Source organism: Scyliorhinus canicula, chromosome 6, assembly GCF_902713615.1.
Source record: "Scyliorhinus canicula chromosome 6, sScyCan1.1, whole genome shotgun sequence".
Classification (NCBI taxonomy): Eukaryota; Metazoa; Chordata; class Chondrichthyes; order Carcharhiniformes; family Scyliorhinidae; genus Scyliorhinus; species Scyliorhinus canicula.
Window position 1 is genome coordinate 130,533,291 of NC_052151.1, and position 11,487 is coordinate 130,544,777.

Sequence of the window (11,487 nt, forward strand, 5' to 3'; positions counted from 1 at the left end):
CACAGTCTTCAGGTTTCATGCAAAGAAAATCAGTGAAAAATATTCATCTCTTGGAGAATAAACAAGAACAGTACAGGAACAGGCCCTTCGGCCCTCAAAGCCTGTACCAGTTATGATACTAACCTTTGCCAAAACCCTCAGCACTTCCTTGTGCCTTTATCTCTCCATACCAATCCTAACCATGTGATTGTCAAGATGTCTTTTGAATGCTGTTAATGTGTCTGCTTCCACAACCTCCCCTGGCATCGTGTTCCAGGCACTCACCACTGAAAGGGGGTGTCCTGAGATGAGACCCCTTAAAACTAAATAGCTAGGATAATACAAGAATAGTTTTACGTAAATTAGTTTATTAAGGATTAAGAATAATCATAGAACGTACAGCCAGTAATCATTGATCATTAAACATGTATTTTTAGGACACAGTGGTAATAAGCATTCAAACTCTTGCGATAAGCAGTGGCCACGATGCATGATGGGATTTAAGCTAGCTAACTTGCCCATGTTTTTCAGACAACAGGATATAAAAAAAGTAGTGTTGTCAGCAATAACATTCTCAATTGAGTAAACAGTTCTTATCAGTGTCCCAAATTTCCTGTCTTGGACAATCCATGGTGTAAATACGAACCAACTTTGGCATCCTGTCCCTGGATGAACAATGAGATAGGCAGGAACTGGCTGTGACACGTAATATGGGAAAGTCAGAAAAACAACTTTATAATGGACACAGGATCCCAGTAAACAACGGGTGGCAGGATGGGTTAAATCATGAGTTGATCACAGTCATCATTTTGCTTAGAGTAAATTTTACTGGTCAATATAAAAGTGACAGCTTTAATGATTGGATCAAGTCCAACTGGGGTGGGCTATTGATTTTTGGAAGTCTATAATTGGTGTGTTTGTACCAGTGTCAGGCAGTGAGATTTTGGCATTGATCCAGATCTCTCCCTTGGATGTACAAAGCTTGGAATAATAAAACCGTCTTAACCAGGTTGATGTGTGTCTGCAGATCTGTGTCTTCAGCTGAGCTGCAACTAAGATGGAGTAACCCCATGTAAAAGCTAGCTCAATACTCGGGGCTTGGAAACACTCCTACCACCACCCTCTGGGGATAGCACAGTAGCACAATGGCAGCACAGTTGCTTCGCAGCTCCAGGGTCCCAGGTTCAATTCCTGGCTTGGGTCACTGTGCGGAATCTGCATGTTCTCCCCGTGTCTGTGTGGGTTTCCTCCGGGTGCTCCGGTTTCCTCCCACAGTCCAAAGATGTGCAGGTTAGGTGGATTGGCCATGTTAAATTGCCCTTAGTGTCCAAAAAGGTTAGGTGGGGTTATGGGGATAGGGTGAATGTGTGGGCTTAAGTAGGGTGCTCTTTCCGAGAGCCAGTGCTGACTTGATGGGCTGAACAGCCTCCTTCTGCACTTCTACCAACTAATAAGAGTCGCTGTATGATTGATACTATTTAAAAATGTTTTCTGCCATGCGAAAGAAAATGCAATACTTATAATCGTGTTAGCTCAGGGTTTTTCAAATTCAGGGCCATGATCCGCAGGTGGGTTGTGCGCCGTGTGTGGGAGCGATCGGTACTGATGTTGCCATAGTGGTCCAGATCCATGGGTAAAGCGCCCAACAGCTGATATTGGCTTTTACATCAAGAATTATTGAATGGAGACACATTAGGGTGTATGGAGTCTTCCGGCCAGTAGTGGTAGCAGAGAGCAGGTCACACACCCTGCATGTAGAATTACATGAAGTGCCATCTCGGTATATGCTTTTCGGGTAAAAGCAGGGAGCAGAGATGTTTCAATTTTTCAGCTGCTGGCAAGAAGCGCAAGTGAACGGTGAAGAGCAATGGTTTCTTAAAAAGTAAGAGACAGCCAGAGATTCAAAGAGGCAATTCACTTATTGGACAGGATCTCGCAACCTAATCTGATGGAGCGAGCTGCGCAGGGGAGTCCAAGGCAGGACCGAGCAGTGGTAGCATTAGAGCTCTAGAGCCTTTGGTTAACAGTCCTAAAAAATAAGCTTAACTTGGAACAAATATGTAGAAAGATGGGTTTCTTGAGGTATGTTTTTTCCAAGTGTGTCAATACAAATAAGGAGGCAAAGTCCATGTGTGTTATATGCAGGGAACCAAATGAGAGGTTTCAGAATTTCGAAGAGAAGAGGTTTGTGAAAAATTCCTTTTCAGATTGAGACCACAGAGTCAGTTATTAACTTAGAATGACTCCAAATTAAAAGACTACGCTGCTGCAGCTTAGCTGTAATACCACATTAAAAATGTGCCATGAGGCTGTCAGCATTCTGGTGTAGCATCTTGCAGGAGTTTCCAGTGCTGAGTAAAACATACATTTTGTTGCTATTTTCCTTCATGCCAAAATGTGAGAAATTGGATTTTCTGTTGTCATAAAGATGAAGATGGCACAAAGAAACTGGCTGAAGTCTGCACCTGATTATGCGCACTTTTGAACCGGGTTCAAGTGAGATCATGAGGACAAAGCAGGCTTCCCTTTCTCGTTAAAAGGTAAGCGAACATGGCATGTGTCACAAAGGTCAGTCAGCATATGTAGCGAAGGTTGGCTGGTTGCCAAAGGTGAGTCCCAGGAAATAAAGTTTGAAAAACACAACTTGTTACAACAAACCAGAAACCACATTAAAGAGACAACCTGCTATTACAGGTTCTTGAAATTGTCATTTATTCTCACCTGAATGGAAGAGCTACTGTGTTGAAACTCAGCCAAGCATTGATAATGGCCACCGCTGTCCAAACAATAGATTGCTCCCTATAAGAAAAGAGCAGCAGGTGTCCATTTCAATTTCAAAGCACAATGCTTGTCGATCACTGTAAGGGAGCATATGGTTAAATCTTTCCCAGATATAGGGTTTCTCCACATCCCCTCCAAGTGTTTATTTTATTCCCTTAAGTGTAAGGTTCCCCTCCCCAGTGTAATTGTTTTTCTCCAAGTGTACATTTTTTCTCTAAATCTAGGCTACACTCTCCAAAGTATTGTTGTCTTTTCAAGTGTAGATATTTTTCAGTGCAGATTATTTTTCAAGTGTCAAAATGAGTTTTAAAAAAACATCTAGAGTAATTAAAATCACAGTAGAAAGGGTGACAACACAGGCTGACACGACATGTATCTTTTTCCATGTAGAGAAATACATCACTGTGGTCAATGGAAAGGACAAATCACCTTTAAAAGACAGATCCCCAATGGTGAATCACGGCATTAAAACACATCTAAACTACACCACTTAATAGTGACATTTGGAGTTGTGAAAATACTCCACACTTATCTTTTTGAATATTCCAGATTCCTAAACACACTTTCTATTTTCTTCAAGAACTGTCAAACCAACTACGCTTTTAAATCTTTGCACCATTAGAAAAAAAGGCTGAGAGAGGAAATCTGACTTCCAGATCTCAGTGGGGCAAGTGTGTGTATTGCACAGTGGTCATTAATTTCTCCCAAAAAGGCCAGAGGAAAATGACGCAGTGGAAAATCGAATTTCCTCCAAAAGGAACAAAGCATGGCTATAACCATGCCTCCGTACCCAAATGAAAATTCTGTGGGTTGCATTAGAAGCAGCAAAAAGCTTGATAAGGACTTTGCTGCAACTCAGTTAATCCACCAAAAGGGAGAGATAGGAGATTACCATAATAGAAATGGAGTCATGGTAAATGGCAAGGAAACAGATACAAACTTGCAAGATGTAGTCGACTCCTTTGTGATCCATGATGTATTTTTTTAAATTACTTTGTCAGAGAGAGTGTGGACAGGGCAAACCCCTAATTCAGTTTCTTGCCTACTCCGAAAACCAGTTCAAATTGAATCCAATTGATTCTAGAGGCTTGTCTGCATTGGATGCAGTCAATAATACTCTGGCCTTGGAAACAGAACACTAGCCTGCTGTTTCCACTTGTCCACGGCAGTACAGTAGCACAGTGGTTAGCACTGTTGCTTCACAGCACCAGGGTCCCAGGTTTGATTATTGGCTTGGGTCACTGTCTCTGTGGAGTCTGTGCATTCTCCACGTATCTGCGTGGGTTCCCTTCACGTACTCCAGTTGCCTCCCACAAGTCCCGAAAGACGTGCCATTAGGTCATTTGGACATTCTGAATTCTCCCTCTGTAACCCAAACAGGTGTTGGAATGTGGCGAAAATTCATAATGCCAAAGTACAAAGGGATCTGGGAGTGCTAGTCGAGGATTCCCTAAAGGTAAACATGCAGGTTGAATCTGTGATTAAGAAAGCGAATGCAATGTTGTCATTTATCTCAAGAGGGTTGGAATATAAAAGCAGCGATGTGCTACTGAGCCTTTATAAGGCTCTGGTTAGGCCCCATTTGGAGTACTGTGTCCAGTTTTGGGCCCCACATCTCAGGAAGGACATACTGGCACTGGAGCATGTCCAGCGGAGATTCACACGGATGATCCCTGGAATGGCGGGTCTAACATATGATGAACGGCTAAGGATCCTGGGATTGTATTCATTGGAGTTTAGAAGGTTAAGGGGAGATCTAATAGAAACTTACAAGATAATACATGGCTTAGAAAGGGTGGACGCAAAGAAACTGTTTCCGTTAGGCGAGGAGACGAGGGCCCGTGGGCACAGCCTTAGAATTAGAGGGGGTAAATTCAGAACAGAAATGCGGAGACATTTCTTCAGCCAGAGAGTGGTGGGCCTGTGGAATTCATTGCCGCGGAGTGCAGTGGAGGCCGGGACGCTAAATGGCTTCAAGGCAGAGATAGATAAATTCTTGATGTCGCGAGGAATTAAGGGCTACGGGGAGAATGTTGGTAGGTGGAGTTGAAATGCCCATCAGCCATGATTGAATGGCGGAGTGGACTCGATGGGCCGAATGGCCTTACTTCCACTCCTATGTCTTATGGTCTTATGGACTAGGGGCTTTTCACAGTAACTTCATTGCAGTGTTAATGTAAGCCTACTTGTGACAATGAAGATTATTATTATTGAGGAAAATGATTGAGCAAACTCAGCATTAGTCTCCTGCTAAATGCAGACATGAACTGCAGGATGAGTGATGATACTCATATCCCAATGACAGTTCAGCCCTTTGCTTCTATGCCACTAGCTCCTTCAGATTATAAGTGGAAATGTAGTGTGTTGAAGATTGTTGCAAGAAACAACATGACTCTGATAGGACTGGCGGGGGCGGGGGTGGGGGGGTTAGGGGAGTGCTGCAGGTATAAGACTCAGGCCTCTCAGTAACCAACATACAATATGGGAGAGGAGCCATGATGGCCATCTTCTACGCAGGATCAGCTGAGGTCCAGATACAATGGAAATCAACCAACAACTGATAACTATAGCACCAGAATAATGATTTGTATATGGCAAGACACAAGGATCCAATGGCAAATCTGAAGAAGGTGACAAAAAAGGGAAGGGAACACAAGCATGTTGCAATGGAGTAGCTAAACACCAAGTGCTGAGAAATATCAACCATCAACACAAAGAAGAATAGGACAAAGACATGCCAAGATCGTTACTCGGTCTGAGTTCAATGATTTTATTGCTCTGTTCTGGAGCATGGCCTGCAGTTGTAAGCATCACTTTTAATTGTTTATATTGACAAATGACTGCCAGTAAACTAGCTGATGAGACCATCAATTCACGCGGCACGTGGTTAGAAGCGAACAGTGGTTTTAATCGTCTTACAACAGAGTCTGCCTGTAACGTGATGAACTCTTGATGAACTGGCAGGCAGGCTCACAACAGCAATCTTTATACTTCCGGTTAGGGGGAGGAGCCATGGGCGGAGCCAAGGGTGGCGCCCAGTACAAGCTCCTCATCTCCCCCTATGGATAGAGCCGCGCAACTACACATGATCTAGTACAAGGTACAGGCTCAACACATGTTGTACAATACAGTGTGGATTATTAGTGTTCATAATTCACCACATTCACCCCCTGTGAAAAAATTAAGTCCGGCAGGGATGATGGCTTACAAATTGAGTCTGTCCGCTGGTCGAGTTGTCCGTTGTGATCGGCGGAGCACCGGGGTCGCAGCCTCTTCTGGTGGCTGGACGATCACGGTTGGTTGGGGTACGATGGCGGACTCCAGGGGTGAGTCTGTCTGAGCTTCGTACCCGTCTGGTTCAACTGGGGACTGGGGGCGCTGGAAGCTTGTGGACGTGGAACATGTGTAGCGACCCGGTAAGTGCGGGGGTGTGGGGCGTGACGATTTGGGTGAGGTGTAGTGTGAGGGGTACCTCGGCGGTGGTAGTGGTGGGATTCGATCCTGCCGGCGCTAGGTCCCGGAGGGAAACAGTGTCCTTTTTTTTTTATAAATGTTTTTATTCAGTTTTCATATTTTATATTGAACAAATTACAAATTGTTAGGAGAAAAAAAAAAGAAAAAAAACAAACACGCAAAAATTAACATACATATTTACAGGTAAGCATCTTCGTAGTAGTAACTGCGCCCCCCCCCCCCCCTCAACATGTTTATTTAGTTTGGTTTTGGGCCTTAGCTAGCCATCGAACCCCCGTACCGAACCTGTAGCCCCCCCCCCCTCCCGCTACCTTCCCCCGACTATTCTTCCTCTTGTACATTGGCCACAAATAGGTCCCGGAACAGTTGCATGAATGGCTCCCACGTTCTGTGGAAGCCGTCGTCCGACCCTCGGATGGCAAATTTGATTTTCTCCATTTGGAGAGATTCCGAGAGGTCGGACAGCCAGTCCGCAGCTCTGGGCGGTGCTGCTGACCGCCAGCCAAACAGGATTCTACGGCGGGCGATCAGGGAGGCAAAGGCAAGGGCGTCTGCCCTCCTCCCCAGGAATAGATCTGGCTGTTCTGAAACCCCGAAGACCGCCACTATCGGGCATGGCTCCACCCTCACTCCCACCACTTTGGACATAACCTCGAAGAAGGCTGTCCAGTACTCCACGAGTCTGGGGCAAGACCAGAACATGTGGGCGTGGTTGGCCGGGCCTCTTTGGCACCGTTCACATCTGTCTTCCACCTCCGGGAAGAACCTACTCATACGGGTTCTTGTTAAGTGGGCTCTATGTACCACTTTTAGTTGCGTCAGGCTGAGCCTTGCGCACGTGGAGGTGGAGTTGACCCTATGCAGTGCTTCGCTCCAGAGTCCCCACCCGATCTCCATCCCCAGGTCGTCCTCCCATTTCCTCCTTGTTGCGTCCAGTACGGTGTCGTCCCTATCTACCAGTCGGTCATACATGTCACTACAGTTCCCTTTCTCTAGGATACTTGCGTCCAGTAGGTCTTCCAGTAGTGTCTGTCGTGGCGGTTGTGGGTACGTCCTTGTCTCCTTTCGTAGGAAGTTTTTGAGCTGCAGGTACCGTAGCTCGTTCCCCCCAGCTAGCTGAAATTTCTCTGTCAGTTCGTCCAGTGTTGCGATCCTGTCGTCCGTGTATAGGTCCCTGACTGTCAGTGTCCCCCCGTCCTGTCTCCACCTTTTGAAGGTGGCGTCGGTCAGTGCTGGTTTGAACCTATGGTTGTTGCAGATGGGAGCCCTGTTCGACATTTTGGTCAGGCCAAGTTGCTGCCGCAGTTGGTTCCAGGATTGGAGGGTGGCTGTCACCACTGGGCTGCTGGAGTGTTTTTTGGGTGGGGATGGGAGAGCTGCCGTGGCGAGGGCCCGAAGGGAGGTTCCCATGTAGGAGGCCTCCTCCGCACGCACCCACTCAGCTTCTGGCTCCTGGATCCATCCCCTTACTCGCTCGGCTGTTGCTGCCCAGTGGTAGAATTGTAGATTCGGGAGGGCTAACCCTCCCCTGGTTTTTGTTTTTTGTAAGACCTTCTTTGGGATCCTAGCATTTTTACCCCCCCATACGAACGCCATGATGAGTTTGTCCAGCGCTTTGAAAAAGGCCTTGGGGATGTAGATCGGAATGGATCTAAACAGGAAGAGGAACCTGGGCAGTACGTTCATTTTGATCGTCTGAACTCTCCCCGCGAGGGAGAGCGGGAGTGTGTTCCATCTTTGCAGGTCCTTTTTAACTTCCTCCGTCAGGCTGGTGAGGTTCCATTTGTGGATCCCTTTCCAGTCATGGGCTATTTGGATCCCCAGGTAGCGGAATTTATGTCGGGCTTGTTTGAACGGCAGCCCCTTTAGTGCTGCCCCCCCCCCCCCCCCCCCCGCCCCTTGCGGGTGTACTGGGAAGATCTCACTTTTGCTCATGTTGAGTTTGTAGCCCGAGAAGGCTCCAAACTCTTTCAGGAGCGCGATGATTCCGTCCATGCTGCTTTGTGGGTCCGAGATATAGAGGAGCAGATCATCCGCATAGAGTGAGACTCTGTGCTCTCTACCTCCCCTTCGGATCCCCCTCCAATTTTTTGCTGCCCTGAGCGCGATTGCTAGCGGTTCAATTGCTAGTGCGAACAGCAGCGGGGACAGTGGGCATCCTTGTCTGGTGCCCCTGTGCAGCTGGAAGTATTGGGAGTTGGTATTGTTGGTCTGTACACTTGCCATGGGAGCGTTGTACAGGAGCTTTACCCAAGCGGTGAACCCTGTTCCAAGCCCGAACCGCTCCAGTACCTCTATGAGGTATTTCCACTCGACTCTGTCGAAGGCCTTTTCTGCGTCCAGGGAGACGATCACCTCTTGTGTTCTCTCCCCGGAGGGGGTCATTATCACGTTCAGCAGGCGCCTGATGTTCGCGGTCAGCTGTCTACCTTTGACAAAGCCCGTCTGGTCCTCTGTGACCACCTCAGGTACACAGTCTTCTAGCCTTTTGGCTAGGATTTTGGCCAGTATTTTGGCGTCTGCATTCAGCAGAGATATGGGTCTGTATGACCCACATTCCGTTGGGTCTTTGTCTTTCTTAGGTATCAGCGAGATTGAGGCCTGTGCTAACGTGGGTGGCAACGTGCCCCTAGCTAGCGAGTCTGTGAACACCTCCCGCAGGTGCGGGGCCAGCGCTGCCGCAAATTTTTTGTAGAAGACCGCCGGGAATCCGTCCGGTCCCGGCGCCTTCCCCGCCTGCATGGAGCTAATGCTCTCCATGATCTCTCCCAGTGCTAGTGGTGCTTCCAGATCCCGTTTTCTGCCCTCTCCCACAACTGGTATGTTCAGTCCGTCAAGAAACCGGTTCATCCCAGCCTTCCCCGTTGGGGGCTCTGAGGTGTACAGCTCTTGGTAGAAGGCCTTGAAGGTTTTGTTAATCCTCTCTGGTTCTGTTTCCAACGTGCCTCTGGTATCTCTGATTTGCGCAATTTCTCTGCTGGCTGCCTGCTTTCTCAGCTGGTGGGCCAACAGGCGGCTGGCTTTGTCTCCGTGTTCGTATAGGGCCCCGCGTGCCTGGCGGAGTTGGTGTACTGCTTTCCTGGTGGAGAGCAGGTCAAAGTTCCTTTGTAATTCTTTTCTCTCCGCCAGGAGTTCTACAGTCGGGGCCTCGGAGTATTTATGGTCTACCTCCAGTATGGAGTCGACCAGCTTCTGCCTAGCCACCCTTTCCTCCCTATCTCTTTGCGCTTTGTAGGCTATGATTTCCCCTCTTAGTACGGCCTTAAGCGCTTCCCAGAACGTGGAGGGTGAGACCTCCCCGTTTTGGTTGATCTCAGTGTACTCCGCTATGGCCTGCGCTATCCTTTCGCTGAAGGCCTTGTCAGCTAGTAAGGCACCGTCCAACCTCCATTTGGGGCGCTGGGCCCTTCCCGTCTCTAGCCGCACATCCATGTAGTGTGGAGGGTGGTCTGATATCACAATTGCGGAGTATTCCACCTTGTCTATCTCTGGAAGCACCGTTTTCCCCACCACAAAGAAGTCAATTCTGGTGTACACGTTGTGTACTGGGGAGAAGAAAGAGAATTCTTTCTCCCCCGGGTGGGCGAATCTCCAGGGGTCTACTGCTCCCATCTGCTCCATATAGTGGCTGAGTTCCCTTGCCATGTTTGAGGTTCTCCCCGTTCTGGGGTTTGATCTGTCCGTCGTTGGGTCCTGTACACAGTTGAAGTCCCCCCCCATGATTAGTCGGTGCGTCGCTATGTCCGGGATTTCTGCCATGGTCTTTTGGATGAAGCTCGTGTCGTCCCAGTTGGGCGCGTACACGTTAACTAGAACTACCGGCGCCCCATCCAGGGCCCCGCTGACCATGACATACCGTCCCCCTGGGTCCGTAACCGTCTTTGTCGCCCTAAACATTGTCCTCTTGCCAATCAGGATCGCCACCCCCCTGGCCCTTGCCCCATAACAGGAATGATAGGTTTGTCCCACCCAGCCCTTTCTTACCCACAGTTGGTCCTGCTCCCTCAAGTGCGTCTCTTGGAGGAAGACTATGTCGGCCCTCATGTTTCTAAGGTGGGTGAGGACTCTAGATCTCTTCACTGGGCCGTTAAGTCCCCTTACGTTCCAGGTGACTATTCTGGTGGGGGGCTTCTGCCCCCTTGCTCCTGTGGGGTTAACCATATTTGTCCGGTGGACGCGCCCCTGCCCTCTGGGGTTTCCCTTTGTTAGGGGGCCGTCCAGGATGTCCACTATCACTGCTCTCCCCATGCGGTCGGGTCCCTGCGCTCCGGGGTTCCCCCTTGTCCCGGGGACACCCGCCATGGCCGTCCACTGTGTGTCCGCCACGCGGGTAGTCCCCTGCACTCCGGGGGGCCCCTTCACCCACAGACCGTACTGGGTGGGTGCTTGCAGCAGTTCCCTGTTTCGAGCCCTTGTCTGTGGCACTTTGTGGCCCTATTCCCTTACTGGCCTCCTTTGTCCCTTCGTCCCTGCATTTCCCCTCCCTGGTCTCTCGCCCCCCGAGTGCCCCCCCCCCCCCCGCTCTATCCCTTTCGGGGATACCCCTGTATACCCCTCCATTGCCCCTCTCTCCCCCATTCCTGTCCCCATTTGCTCTCCCACCTTTGATGGGTGATCCCCCCCCTCCCCTGCCTGGCGCCTTCCCCCCTGTTGGGGGTGCGCTGCGGCCCTGCTCTGTTGCGCGCCCCCTTCGCTAGCTTTCCTGCTAGCACGGTGGCTCCCCTCTCGGAGGTTGCTGTCCCGCTTCCCCTCTCCCCTCTCCAGTACTCCCGTTCCCTCGTGCCGGGGCCTGGCCTCCCACCTGGAGCGGGCCCTTGGGCATTGGGTTGTTTTTCGTTCTAGGTGTTCCTGCCAGGGGGGAGGGGGCTGGCTTTGCCTCGCCCCTCCCCACCCCCCCGTTGGCATGACGTATCTCCTTGCCATGGGCCCCTCGTCCCTACTTCCCATTTATTTTTTCCAGCCCGTGCTCCTCGACGAATCTATTCGCCTCGGCAGGGGCTGTAAAGAAATATTCCTTGTGTTGGTATGTGACCCAGAGTTTTGCTGGGTACAGCATACCAAAACGTACTTTGTTCTTATAGAGAGCTGCTTTCGCTCTGTTGAACTCCGCCCGTCTCTTAGCTATGTCCGCTCCAAAATCCTCGTAGATTCGGATGGCGTGCCCGTCCCAATTGCAGGCTCTATTCTCCTTGGCCCAGCGCAGGATTGTCTCCCTATCCCGGTACCGGTGCAGTCTGGCTATAACTGCTCTCG